Source organism: Crinia signifera, chromosome 9 (genome assembly GCF_055691185.1).
Source record: "Crinia signifera chromosome 9, ASM5569118v1, whole genome shotgun sequence".
Taxonomy (NCBI): domain Eukaryota; kingdom Metazoa; phylum Chordata; class Amphibia; order Anura; family Myobatrachidae; genus Crinia; species Crinia signifera.
Genome location: NC_139225.1, coordinates 147,730,184 through 147,745,029, shown reverse-complemented (window position 1 = coordinate 147,745,029; position 14,846 = coordinate 147,730,184). Strand labels below are relative to the sequence as shown.

At 51.6% G+C, this 14,846-nt stretch overlaps 1 long non-coding RNA gene across 1 annotated transcript in view; it reads right to left on the bottom strand.

Moving 5' to 3' along the window:
- Positions 1-14,062: 14,062 nt before the first annotated feature.
- The window catches only part of LOC146036764 (uncharacterized), a 23,669-nt gene continuing 22,885 nt past the window's right edge, over positions 14,063-14,846 (bottom strand). Inside the window, exon 3 of the long non-coding RNA XR_014460953.1 lies at positions 14,063-14,226. This is a non-coding gene — a long non-coding RNA (uncharacterized LOC146036764). The remainder of the gene's footprint in view (positions 14,227-14,846) is intronic.

Genomic DNA, 14,846 nt, shown 5'->3' with positions numbered 1-14,846 from the left:
TTACAACTGTGGCTACCTCCAAAAGTTTTGGCCTCTCCCTTTTCGGTCCTTTCGGCCGCAAGGGAAAGCTCGAGGCCAGTCCACAGCAAAACCTCCTTCCTCGTATTCTGATCTCGAATGACCATCGACAATTTATACCATTAAATCTTGATCCTTTGATCACAAATCTCCGTTCTAAAATACGTATATGGACCAAGTTGCCACTAACATTAACTGGTTGGGTTAACCTAGTCAAAATGGTTTTCCACCCCAAACTATTGTATGTTTTACAACAGTCACCAGTGTACTTTCCCGAAAAAGTTTTCCATACAATTAATGATTTGCTTTCTTCCCTCATTTGAGCCCATAAACGCCCCGCGCATAAAGCTCACTGTATTGACGCGCCCTAGGGAAAAGGGTGGTTTACAACTCCCGGCACTACTATTATGCAGCCCAATTGTTTTTTATTTGACAATGGCTTACCGAATGTGAACCCTCAACCCTCCATGCCCAACTTCTCTCACAAACCTGCCCTACTCTTTCCCCCTTACAAATACTCCTCAGTGCTGGTACTAGCTTTACCAATGTCCCCTTAGTTAGACAAGCAATCCTGATTTGGAAACAGGTCCATCTCTTGATGGGTGGGTGGGGCTGGGACCCTGAAACTTTACTACACAATCATCTTTGCTTACCTGAACTAGCTCAACTACAAGTTACAAAAGTCTGGGCTAAATGGGGTATCTCCTCGCTAGGTGACATATACATGAATGATATCCCTAAAACCTTTCAATCCCTGGACGCTGATTTCTCTATACCCAACTTTTTTAGATATCTGCAGCTGCGTCATGCCCTTTCTGTCCAATTTCAAGGCACACCCCTGACTCTATTAGACTCCCCAGTGAAAACCATGGTGGTGAATTCCCCCAGCGTCCACTTAGTCTCCCATATGTATTCAAGCATTCTATTGCATGTTCACACATGCCCCTTAGATGATAGAGTTTGGGAATTAGCACTCGCCGGCCCCCCGCATCTCTACCTTAACTGTTCGGTTTCAACATTTCCAATTCTTTTTACTTCACCGCATATATTACACACCTGACAAGTTATACCGATTAGGTAGCATCACCGCACCAATCTGTCCTACATGTGGTGCTCTGTACGGCTCCTTCTGGCAGCTACTTTGGTCTTGCTCCCATATAGCATCTTTCTGGTCAGGAGTCATTAACATTATAATACATACAGGTATCCAGAGCAAAATCCTCACGCCTGCAGTATGATTACTGGCCACCCTGGAAGATTTACCGACTAAGCGTTATGTAATAAACCTATGTACCCTAGCTAAGGTGTGCATTGCCAGAACCTGGCTTGCTAAGAACTCCCCCAACATACAAGCCTGACTTAACATGGTCAATGAAAGCATCTCTCATGAGAAATTTACATATCTGGCTAGAAAAGCTGGCCACAGATTTAATGCTATCTGGTCCAGATGTAGCGATTCACAGTATGCAACTCCCACTACATAGATCCTTTTTACCAACAAATGGCCACGATCGCGACTGACCATTGCTCCCACGTACTTACAGTATATACTAGATTCTACGTTGAGATTGTATATTCACCTTGTATGCCTTTTCACTCTCCCACATTGTCCTTTCCTTATGTACCATGATACCCCAAGTCATATATCAATATGATTAAGTTTATTCCTCTTAGCATATTTGTTAACAGACACACTTGAGCATTTGTTTGTTATATATACAAATCTTTATTTTTCTTTTGTTGCTTTATGTATAAATCGACAAACTTTCAATAAAAATTATTGCATTAAAATAAAAACCTCCTTGCTCAAACAAGAGTGGTGGACGCCAACCTTGATCTGGCCATTGTCAGGCTCCAAAACTGACAAGCCGACAGCATGACGGTCCATCCTTCTTAGTCCCCGTCAAGGTGGGAGCTCGCCTGCTAAATTTCCACACGATGTGGCAGACGACCACCTCCGACTCTTGAGTGACTTCCATAGTCACCCAGGGGTTTTCTCTGGTGTTTCGGGGACGCCCTCCATCCTGTTTTTTCACAACAGGCCTCCCCTCAGATCCAGCAAAGGCACTGGCACTGTCACTGTCTCAAGCCATCCAGACCCTCCTCAAGACCACTGTCATAGTCCCCGTCCCCTCTCATCAGAGGGGCATGGGTTTTTACTCAAATCTTTTTCTGGTCCAAAAACCAGACGGGTCTTTCCGGCCAATCTTGAATCTGAACCTTTTCCTATGGTTTTTCAAGTTCAGGATGGAGTCGCTTCGCTCAATTCTCCAAGCGCTAGAACCCAGGGACTTTATGGTGTCCCTCGACTTCAAAGATGCTTACCTACATATCCCCATCCGAGAGGACCATCAACGTTTTCTCCGGTTTGCGGTGAGGAAACTACACTACCAGTTACGGGCTCTTCCGTTTGGGTTGTCCACTGGCTATAATGGCTATAATGGCGTCCTCCCTTCATGTTCAGGGAGTCCGCATATTGCCATACCTCGACGATCTCTTGATCCTGGCACAATCTCCGGAGACCCTGACTCACCATCTGCAGTTGACGGAACACATCCTCGAGTCTCACGGTTGGATCATCAACTGGAAGAAGTCCTGTCTTGTTTCAGCTCAGTCCATGGATCACCTGGGGGCACACCTCGACTCTCAGACACAGAGGGTCTATCTTCCAAAGGAAAAGGTTTCAACCCTTCAAGTTCTTCTACAGGATTTCCTCAGGCACCGCAGAGTGTCCATACACCTATGCACGAGGGTTTTAGGGAAGATGGTCTCTTGTTTCGAGATGGAGTTTGTTCCACTCTCGGCCACTTCAGCTGGAAATCCTCCGCAGATGGAATCTGTCATCTCGAACCCTCAAATCCCAGATGATAACTTTTTCCCGGCAGGTGTGCGCCTCCCTCCGTTGGTGGCTCCACACTTCCAACCTGACAAAGGGCCGTCCATTTACAGTTCTACACCAGACACTGCTCACAACGGATGCCAGCCTGCGGGGTTGGGGAGCTGTCCTGGAGGGTAATTCCTTTTAGGGCCATTGGTCACGAGAGGAGTCCAGCCTCTCGATGAACGTGCTGGAATTAAGGGTGATTTTCTGCGCTCTTCGTCTAGCACGGCCACTAGTACAGGGTCAGGCTGTCAAGGTTCAAACAGACAACGCCACGGCTGTGGCGTACGTCAATCATCAGGAACTCGGAGCGGGGCGGCAATGAGGGAAGCCCTCCGAATTCTGGCCTGGGCAACGCCACTTACTCAGCAGTTTACATTCCAGGCATCAAACTGGGAAGCCGACTTTCTCAATCGCCAGGACATTCAGGTGGGAGAGTGGGCACTTCACCCGGAGGTTTTTCAGTCTCGTAGGGGTCTCCCCCAATAGACTTGATGGCCTTGAGGTTCAATCGCAAGATTCCTTGCTTCGGCACTCTCACCAGAGACCCAGAGGCATTTCTGGTTGATGCCCTGTCTGCCCCTTGGCCGTTCCAAAGGTTTATGCTTTCCCTGCTGCCTCGGTTTCTTCGGCATCTCAAACAGGAGTCTCTGTTGGCCATTATAATAATTGGCTGAGGAGAGCATGGTTCTCGGACCTTCAAGCTCTGTCCATAGCACCTCCTTGGCTACTACCTTTGCGCCAGGACCTCCTTACTCAAGGTCTGTGCTGTCACCCTGATCTGCGGAGGTTGGCTTTGATGGCCTGGCTCTTGAGACCGATATCCTAAGAGCTAAGGGCTTCTCCCCAAGCGTGGTTAAAACAACGATTGGAGCCGGGATGCCCTCTTCTGCCCCCATTTACTACCGCATTTGGTGGGCTTTCTAACGGTGGTGCGCAACAAAGGATTTTCCTCCACGAGAATTCCACTTGTCTCGGGTTTGGGCTTTTTTGCAGGCGGGCCTAGATTTGGGCCTTCACCTTGCCTCCATAAAGGTTCAGGTCTCTGCCTTGTCTGTGCTTTTTCAGCAGCATTTGGCTAAACGCATGGTCATCCAAACGTTTCTCCAGGGTGTGTTGCATGTACAACCTCCTTTAGTACCCCCTGTACAGCCGTGGGATCTACCTCTGGTGTTGCAGGCCCTCCAGAGGCCCCCTTTTGAGCCTCTAGATAGTGTGGATTTAAGTTGGCTCTCTTGGAAAGTTTTCTCTCTACTGGCGGTGGCTTCTGCGCGACGGGTCTCAGACTTGTCGGCCTTGTCTCAGGCCTCACCTTTTCTGGTGTTCCATCCACATAGGGTGGTCCTCCACACACGGCTGGGCCACCTCCCCAAGGTGGTTTCTCATTTTCACTTGAACCAGGAGATCGTGGTGCCAGATTTCTCCATTTCAGAGGATTCTCCGGAACTCTATTCTTTAGATGTGGTACGGGCACTGCGTCTTTATGTGGATCGGACTTAACCTTTTCGCAAAACCGATTCTCTTTTTTGTGTTATATGATGCCGCCAAGCGGGGTTGGCCGGCATCAAAACAGACTTTGGCCGGTTGGCTGTCTTACCATTAAGCAAGTTTATGTGTTGGTTAACAAGCCAGTTCCTTCTTCTATTCGAGCCCATTCAGTTAGCTTGGTAGGCCCTTACTGGGAGGCTGCTCGTGGAGCATCGGTGCAGCAGTTGTGCCGTGCTGCCACCTGGTCCTCCGTTCACACGTTTATTCGTTTCCATCATTTGACACTTTCATTTCGTCAGACTCTGCTTTCAGGCGTAGTGTTCTTTCTGCAGCTCAGGAGCGTTCCTTCCCATAAGGGGGCCGCTTTGGGATATCCCACTGTATCCAGTGACCACCAGAGGTACCATAGAAAAAAATGGATTTTTGTCCTACCTGGAGTCCATGGTGGTCACTGGACGCCCAACCTTACGCACCTGGCTGTTTATAGGGTCGGACATTTTCTGTTTTCTGTCCTCTTTTTTCCCTGTCTCCCAGAGGCTTGCTTCGTACAAACTGGGGCCTGGGGGCGGTGTATGGGGAGGAGGAGCCTGGGATGCACAAAGAAGTCTTAACTCCATGGTGCCTATTCGCCAAAGCTCCACCCACACCCCACTGTTTCCAGTGACCACCATGGACTCAGAAAAAAGGATTTTCCAGGTAGGACAAAAATCCAGTTTTTATTGTGGTACCCACATTAATCTGTGAATGTAATATCCTCGCAGACAATCACTTTAAACGCTATTATAATAAATCACAGAATAACGTTCTCTATTTGCAGAAAATATACGCTGCTACAGAACTAGCAAAAATTGTTCCCTGTGAGACCTCATAACCAGATGAAGTCAAAATTCCGGTGGTCGGAATCCCGGCGGTCGAAATACCGTCGCCGAAATCCCGACCGCCCGCAATGCACGTCCACGACACCCAAAGAGGGAGAATAAAATAGTGTGCCGAGCGCAGCGAGGCACTGGGCCCGCTGCATGGCGAGCGCAGCGCGCCCGTAAAGGGGGGGATCCATTGCCCCACCTTGTCGGTATTTCGGCGGTCGGGACTCCGGCGTCAGGATTTTGACCGCCGGGATTCCGACCGCCGGGATATCGTACCTATGCCCTCATAACTGATGTCTGTAGTGTGACTTAGGGGGTTATTCTGGTTGAGTCGGATGGCTACGAATGTGGACGGACGGCCGATGGTTGGTGTTTGCGCATGTGCAGAGGCATATCTGCGCATGTGGAACGCCGCGCACATCCGAATACGGTGTCAATTCTGTACAGAAAACAATCGGTTGGAACAATCCGAACAGGGGGTGGAGAGGGGCTGTTTGGGCTCATTACCATATGCGTACGCCCCGCGTTTCATGGGCGTTCTCATGAAAACGCTGGGCGTACGTATGGTAATGCAGCCGTGATGCACGTGTGGGGGGTGGACATATGACATAGCCGGATGCCAGCTGCCCGCCCATATCCCTGCTTTTGCACGGAGAAATGCCGAAGTGGTCTGGAGCACTCGGTGCTGCCTGACCACTCTGTCCAGCATTCGATCGTCAGCGACCATTGAATGATGGGGGAGGTTCCCAGAGATGGTTAAGGTGTTCCCATGAAAAATCCACTCGCGGTCCATTCGGTCGGCGTTTTACCGCATTCGGACGGTGTGTGAGCGATCCATACGGAAGGCGGGGCTAAGAACACTCAGTTCCTGTCCGAAAATACGCATCCGTCCAAACCAACCAGAATAAGGCCCTTAGTGATGAAGCACTAATAATGCTTTAGACACATAATTGAGTACTGTAGATACAGTTTAAATAGCACTATCTGATACGCTCACACTAACTGAACAGTGATTTGTCTCCACATAGGAGGTATATTCTGCCACTGATTGGATATATTATCCTGCACAAGATTAACAAACCTATATTGACTAATATCACTCTTGGTAAAAAGATCGCTGGGGTCAGGGCCAGTGTTCTCACGTAGAACACTGGCCCCGACAGATCGCTCAGTGGCACATCGCTGTGTGCTGAGTGATCTGAGCGATCTAGCACCGCTCAGAACGCCCGTCGCTACGCTTGTAGTCCCTTTTAGGCTGCATTTAGTGAGTATTGTGCATTTAGAGGTTATTTGTTCAGCATGACGGTGAGATTTCCTTATGTGAGGCCCGTGACTGGAATATCTCATATATTTAGCCACATCTGTCAATCATCCCCTGTGTGTATAACGCTGGGTGGAGTGGTGTATAACAACTCCACCCAGCATTATACACACAGGGGATGATTGACAGAGCCCCTCCCTCCCGGCCATCAGACATACAGGGGTTAAAGTGGGAAAGTCATGTCCGCCTGGAGCTCCACCAGCCGCAATAAGAGGCCCGGTGGCTGCGCTGCATCCCTTTCCTCTAACGCCGCCACTCCCTTCCTGTCTGCTGCCTGGGACAGAGATGAAGTGCGCCCCGGTGTCTGTGGTGCACCCCTCCCACCTTCGCCCCCGCCACTTGCTCCCTACCTGCCTGCAGCCGGGGACAGAGATGAAGTGTGGCCCGGTGTCTGTACCGCACCCCTCCCACCTCTGCTGCCGTGATGAAGAGTGGCCCGGTGGCTACGCCGCACTCCTGCCTGCAGCCGGGAAAGAAAAGAGCGGTAGTAGCTGCACCACATCCCTCCCCCTGCCGCAACTCGCACCCTGCTTGCAGCCGGGGACAGAGAGGATGAACGGCCTGGGTTAAGAAACTATCACCTCATGAGACCTAGGTGGAGCGCAACATGGAGTTCCACTGGCCGCCGGAACCCGCACAGGTACATAAGCCAATTGTACCTCTGATACTATTTGCGCTAGGGAGTGACACAGGCAGAGACTGTGGCCATATAAACACACATAGGAATTACAACCACTATTGTATGTTCACTGTATTTATTTACTTTAGAACACCCTTTTTTTTACTCCATTGCTGCACTTGGGTGGTGGGGCACAAATGTATAAATGGTACTTATATGTTAGTTGGGCGCCCGTTACGTAGTTTGCGTAGTGGTGTATTGAGAATACCAATACACCACTATTCTGGCTACGTAAACTACGTAACTTATGCAAATGAAGTAAATTACGCAAATTACGTAACTGAAGCCCTGCTAACACATAAAGGATCATATGGCCACTATCCACGTCATACCCCAGTGTCCACGTGGGCGTGGAGTTAATTTTAGAAAGTGAGCCGGAAGCGTGGCGCGCACAGCGAGCCCCGCGAGGGGACGCAGATACACGTGCGTTCGCCACGCTTCGGGCTCGGTGGCTCGCTACACTTTCTAAAATAACTCCACGCCCACATGGACAATGGGGTTATGACGTGGATCGTGGGCATATGATTGTGTAAGTGTGTGTGTGTGTAATGTGTGTGTGTGTGTGTGTGTGTGTGTGTGTAGTATGCATGATACTTACCATCCACGATATCCCCAGCGGCTTCGGCACTCGGCTTCCCGCAGTCCCGCCTGCCATGACAGTCTGGCATGTACGTTATTAGCGTAGTGCCGCTGGGGGACCTGGGAAACCATGTGATGCTCCCCCAGAGGTGACTACGCTAAATTGCCGCCATTGCTCACCGCCGCCTAGAGGTTTCGCCCCCTCCCAGCCGCCGCTGAATCCCCGCCGCCCGCCCTTCAAGAGGACGATGTAAGTAAACCCCCCCTGTCTGCCCGGCCGTCCCCGCCCACCACACAATACACGCCCGCGATTAGCCGGCCGCCTGGCAATGGCTACGCTGATAACTTAGCCAAAGCTACGTTGTCAGTGTAGCGTAGCCGGGCGCCCGGCTAACATAAGTACCGTATAAATTGTAGGAGGGGGGGGGGGATTGTGGCAGGGAATGTAGGGATGGCCATCGACCATCGATGATTCAAAATCATCGATGGTTCATGGTCAATGTCGAATACTTTTGCCATCGATGGGGGAGAACCAGATGGTTTCCCTCCATCGATGGAATAGCAAAACGATGTTTTGCCTTTTTTTATTTTTCAAAGAGCCGGGACATGGAGCATAGCCCCGCCCCCCGACACCCACGAAGCCCTGCCCCCGTGTTTTGATTGGCCCACAGGCCAATCAATCAAACACAATGGATGACCATCTATATGTATAAATATCGATGGTCATCCATTGCATAGTTTAGCACTATTGATGGCCAGTTGCGGAATTGCTAACGATGGCAACCATCAATGGCAATGGCAACAATGGCCATCTCTAAGGGAAAGTGAGTTCCACCACCTCACCATGACCACTTTAAGCCGACCACACTGTCCCGGTGCAGATACCTCCCTGAGGCCGGTGTAACACCCTTCTGTTCCCCCTCCTCCCCCCTCCTCCACGGATCCACCACCCCACCCCCTACCCCATCTACATCGTGCTGCCAGAGAATGTAATGTGGCTTTGCCTCAGAGATCCGCTGGTGATGCCCCCTCACCCCTACCCTAAGCACGTCCCCGCCCGGAGCCGCCCCCATCCCGCACGATACCGCGCACCCCGTCCACATCACACAGACCCGCCAGTGCTGCTCCGTCACTCAAAGCTCACCTATGCTAAGCAAGCCCCCGGCTGGAGGTGACCGTCCACGTCCCCCCTCCACGACCGGGACCACCCCGTCACCCTACTGCAGCAGGGACCCTAATGTGGCTTTTCCACACAGACACAGATCCGCCCTGTCACTCCCAGCACCCCTACACTGACCAAGTAACGTCATAGAACAGCCCGTCCCCATGTGCCAGGTGAGGTGCAGCCAGTATGTACGGAGCATGGTCAAGGGGATTCAGGGGTCAGAGCGGTTATAAAAGCTGCTGTGTAGTTTAGTGCAGTGCAGGGTCCTGCATGTGTCATGTAGTGCAGTGTGCATTGCAGTAGTTCAAATCTGTGTCCTGCATATGTAGTGTAGTGGAGAGCAGTGTAAATCACTGTAGTGCAGAGAGGTGCCTGCCTGTATATGTGGTGTAGCCTAAATACGTATAGTGCACACCACTGTCCTTTTTGATGTGTACTACAAAGCCATTTCCTGTATCTGAAGTGTTGTGCGCAACATTTAGGCCAATTCTGCCCTGATCGCACAGCACCCCTCAACTACCACACTACCCGACCGCCCGCAATGCACGTCCACGACACCCAAAGAGGGAGAATAAAATAGTGTGCCGAGCGCAGCGAGGCACTGGGCCCGCTGCATGGCGAGCGCAGCGCGCCGGTAAAGGGGGGGATCCATTGCCCCACCTTGTCGGTATTTCGGCGGTCGGGACTCCGGCGTCAGGATTTTGACCGCCGGGATTCCGACCGCCGGGATATCGTACCTATGCCCTCATAACTGATGTCTGTAGTGTGACTTAGGGGGTTATTCTGGTTGAGTCGGATGGCTACGAATGTGGACGGACGGCCGATGGTTGGTGTTTGCGCATGTGCAGAGGCATATCTGCGCATGTGGAACGCCGCGCACATCCGAATACGGTGTCAATTCTGTACAGAAAACAATCGGTTGGAACAATCCGAACAGGGGGTGGAGAGGGGCTGTTTGGGCTCATTACCATATGCGTACGCCCCGCGTTTCATGGGCGTTCTCATGAAAACGCTGGGCGTACGTATGGTAATGCAGCCGTGATGCACGTGTGGGGGGTGGACATATGACATAGCCGGATGCCAGCTGCCCGCCCATATCCCTGCTTTTGCACGGAGAAATGCCGAAGTGGTCTGGAGCACTCGGTGCTGCCTGACCACTCTGTCCAGCATTCGATCGTCGGCGACCATGGGGGAGGTTCCCAGAGATGGTTAAGGTGTTCCCATGAAAAATCCACTCGCGGTCCATTCGGTCGGCGTCTTACCGCATTCGGACGGTGTGTGAGCGATCCATACGGAAGGCGGGGCTAAGAACACTCAGTTCCTGTCCGAAAATACGCATCCGTCCAAACCAACCAGAATAAGGCCCTTAGTGATGAAGCACTAATAATGCTTTAGACACATAATTGAGTACTGTAGATACAGTTTAAATAGCACTATCTGATACGCTCACACTAACTGAACAGTGATTTGTCTCCACATAGGAGGTATATTCTGCCACTGATTGGATATATTATCCTGCACAAGATTAACAAACCTATATTGACTAATATCACTCTTGGTAAAAAGATCGCTGGGGTCAGGGCCAGTGTTCTCACGTAGAACACTTGCCCCGACAGATCGCTCAGTGGCACATCGCTGTGTGCTGAGTGATCTGAGCGATCTAGCACCGCTCAGAACGCCCGTCGCTACGCTTGTAGTCCCTTTTAGGCTGCATTTAGTGAGTATTGTGCATTTAGAGGTTATTTGTTCAGCATGACGGTGAGATTTCCTTATGTGAGGCCCGTGACTGGAATATTTCATATATTTAGCCACATCTGTCAATCATCCCGTGTGTATAACGCTGGGTGGAGTGGTGTATAACAACTCCACCCAGCATTATACACACAGGGGATGATTGACAGAGCCCCTCCCTCCCGGCCATCAGACATACAGGGGTTAAAGTGGGAAAGTCATGTCCGCCTGGAGCTCCACCAGCCGCAATAAGAGGCCCGGTGGCTGCGCTGCATCCCTTTCCTCCAACGCCGCCACTCCCTTCCTGTCTGCTGCCTGGGACAGAGATGAAGTGTGCCCCGGTGTCTGTGGTGCACCCCTCCCACCTTCGCCCCCGCCACTTGCTCCCTACCTGCCTGCAGCCGGGGACAGAGATGAAGTGTGGCCCGGTGTCTGTACCGCACCCCTCCCACCTCTGCTGCCGTGATGAAGAGTGGCCCGGTGGCTACGCCGCACTCCTGCCTGCAGCCGGGAAAGAAAAGAGCGGTAGTAGCTGCACCACATCCCTCCCCCTGCCGCAACTCGCACCCTGCTTGCAGCCGGGGACAGAGAGGATGAACGGCCTGGGTTAAGAAACTATCACCTCATGAGACCTAGGTGGAGCGCACCATGGAGTTCCACTGGCCGCCGGAACCCGCACAGGTACCTAAGCCAATTGTACCTCTGATACTATTTGCGCTAGGGAGTGACACAGGCAGAGACTGTGGCCATATAAACACACATAGGAATTACAACCACTATTGTATGTTCACTGTATTTATTTACTTTAGAACACCCTTTTTTTTACTCCATTGCTGCACTTGGGTGGTGGGGCACAAATGTATAAATGGTACTTATATGTTAGTTGGGCGCCCGTTACGTAGTTTGCGTAGTGGTGTATTGAGAATACCAATACACCACTATTCTGGCTACGTAAACTACGTAACTTATGCAAATGAAGTAAATTACGCAAATTACGTAACTGAAGCCCTGCTAACACATAAAGGATCATATGGCCACTATCCACGTCATACCCCAGTGTCCACGTGGGCGTGGAGTTAATTTTAGAAAGTGAGCCGGAAGCGTGGCGCGCACAGCGAGCCCCGCGAGGGGACGCAGATACACGTGCGTTCGCCACGCTTCGGGCTCGGTGGCTCGCTACACTTTCTAAAATAACTCCACGCCCACATGGACAATGGGGTTATGACGTGGATCGTGGGCATATGATTGTGTAAGTGTGTGTGTGTGTAATGTGTGTGTGTGTGTAGTATGCATGATACTTACCATCCACGATATCCCCAGCGGCTTCGGCACTCGGCTCCCCGCAGTCCCGCCTGCCATGACAGTCTGGCATGTACGTTATTAGCGTAGTGCCGCTGGGGGACCTGGGAAACCATGTGATGCTCCCCCAGAGGTGACTACGCTAAATTGCCGCCATTGCTCACCGCCGCCTAGAGGTTTCGCCCCCTCCCAGCCGCCGCTGAATCCCCGCCGCCCGCCCTTCAAGAGGACGATGTAAGTAAACCCCCCCTGTCTGCCCGGCCGTCCCCGCCCACCACACAATACACGCCCGCGATTAGCCGGCCGCCTGGCAATGGCTACGCTGATAACTTAGCCAAAGCTACGTTGTCAGTGTAGCGTAGCCGGGCGCCCGGCTAACATAAGTACCGTATAAATTGTAGGAGGAGGGGGGGGGATTGTGGCAGGGAATGTAGGGATGGCCATCGACCATCGATGATTCAAAATCATCGATGGTTCATGGTCAATGTCGAATACTTTTGCCATCGATGGGGGAGAACCAGATGGTTTCCCTCCATCGATGGAATAGCAAAACGATGTTTTGCCTTTTTTTATTTTTCAAAGAGCCGGGACATGGAGCATAGCCCCGCCCCCCGACACCCACGAAGCCCTGCCCCCGTGTTTTGATTGGCCCACAGGCCAATCAATCAAACACAATGGATGACCATCTATATGTATAAATATCGATGGTCATCCATTGCATAGTTTAGCACTATTGATGGCCAGTTGCGGAATTGCTAACGATGGCAACCATCAATGGCAATGGCAACAATGGCCATCTCTAAGGGAAAGTGAGTTCCACCACCTCACCATGACCACTTTAAGCCGACCACACTGTCCCGGTGCAGATACCTCCCTGAGGCCGGTGTAACACCCTTCTGTTCCCCCTCCTCCCCCCTCCTCCACGGATCCACCACCCCACCCCCTACCCCATCTACATCGTGCTGCCAGAGAATGTAATGTGGCTTTGCCTCAGAGATCCGCTGGTGATGCCCCCTCACCCCTACCCTAAGCACGTCCCCGCCCGGAGCCGCCCCCATCCCGCACGATACCGCGCACCCCGTCCACATCACACAGACCCGCCAGTGCTGCTCCGTCACTCAAAGCTCACCTATGCTAAGCAAGCCCCCGGCTGGAGGTGACCGTCCACGTCCCCCCTCCACGACCGGGACCACCCCGTCACCCTACTGCAGCAGGGACCCTAATGTGGCTTTTCCACACAGACACAGATCCGCCCTGTCACTCCCAGCACCCCTACACTGACCAAGTAACTTCATAGAACAGCCCGTCCCCATGTGCCAGGTGAGGTGCAGCCAGTATGTACGGAGCATGGTCAAGGGGATTCAGGGGTCAGAGCGGTTATAAAAGCTGCTGTGTAGTTTAGTGCAGTGCAGGGTCCTGCATGTGTCATGTAGTGCAGTGTGCATTGCAGTAGTTCAAATCTGTGTCCTGCATATGTAGTGTAGTGGAGAGCAGTGTAAATCACTGTAGTGCAGAGAGGTGCCTGCCTGTATATGTGGTGTAGCCTAAATACGTATAGTGCACACCACTGTCCTTTTTGATGTGTACTACAAAGCCATTTCCTGTATCTGAAGTGTTGTGCGCAACATTTAGGCCAATTCTGCCCTGATCGCACAGCACCCCTCAACTACCACACTTTTCACCAGGCCACCCCGCAAACCAGCACCACCCACACGGGGAACCCCCTCCTCACCCCCACCCACACCACCCCCAATCATCCTCCCCCACTTCACCCTCACACCCAACCCTCACCCACGCCACCGCCGCACCCACCACTCCACCCACAGCACCCTACAAAAACACCACACCTCCTGCACCCGCAAGATTTTCCCACCTGCCCCTCCTGCACAAACCATATGTCACGCAATAAAGGCCTTCACAAGCTGTGGGGCCGGAGCTTCTTATGACGGTGTGAACAGCGCCGGCGCCATGAATCACCTAGTCACACAATACATAGTAACATCCATGAAATATAATTACATTTAATTCTCACCTTTTGCCGCCAAGCTGCGGTTAAGCTCATACTTCTCCATTAGCTCCTGAACTTGTTCTTGTTTCAGTGGTGGATAGAGGATCTCCTTTAGTCGTGGATCCCGTTGCTTGACGTTAATGAATTCTGTCATGAGGTCAACACTGAGGTATGGCTTGTTCTTCATGCGTCTGCAAAACAGCCGATATACATTGAGACGACTGACAATAGTTTACTTATGAGTAGCCAACTTATAGGCAAATGCCAGCGGGGTTTGCAGCTGCCCGGAAACCTGGCCAATAGCCACGACATGCAGTATAAACATTTCTCCCAACATAACCCTCTACAGGGGGGACACAATGCGCTGCTCCTGGACTTACATCTTAATGTATGATTGCCTTTACCCGTGGTGAAACACAGGTGACGGCAATCATACATTAGGAGGGAAGGTAAGGAGCTGAGCATTGTGTCCCTCCTGCAGAGGGTCATGTTGGGAAGTGAAGCTGATAGCTGTACCCATTAATTCAAGGGTTCTCAAAACTCGGTCCTCAGAACCCCTCACAGCTCATGTTTTCAGGTCACCCGGTGGGTGCACAGGTGCTCTCATTACTGATTGACACATATGAAAAGATTCACAGGTGTGAGGAGACCTGGGGTCCTGAGGACCGAGTTTGAGAACCTGTGACTAATTAAAGGCATACTTGCCTACCTGACCCTCTCCATGAGGGAGAAAATGCCCTGTTCCTGAAACATACATTACCAAGAAAGTCCAGGAACAAAGTATTTTCTCCCTCATGGAGCCAATCGGACT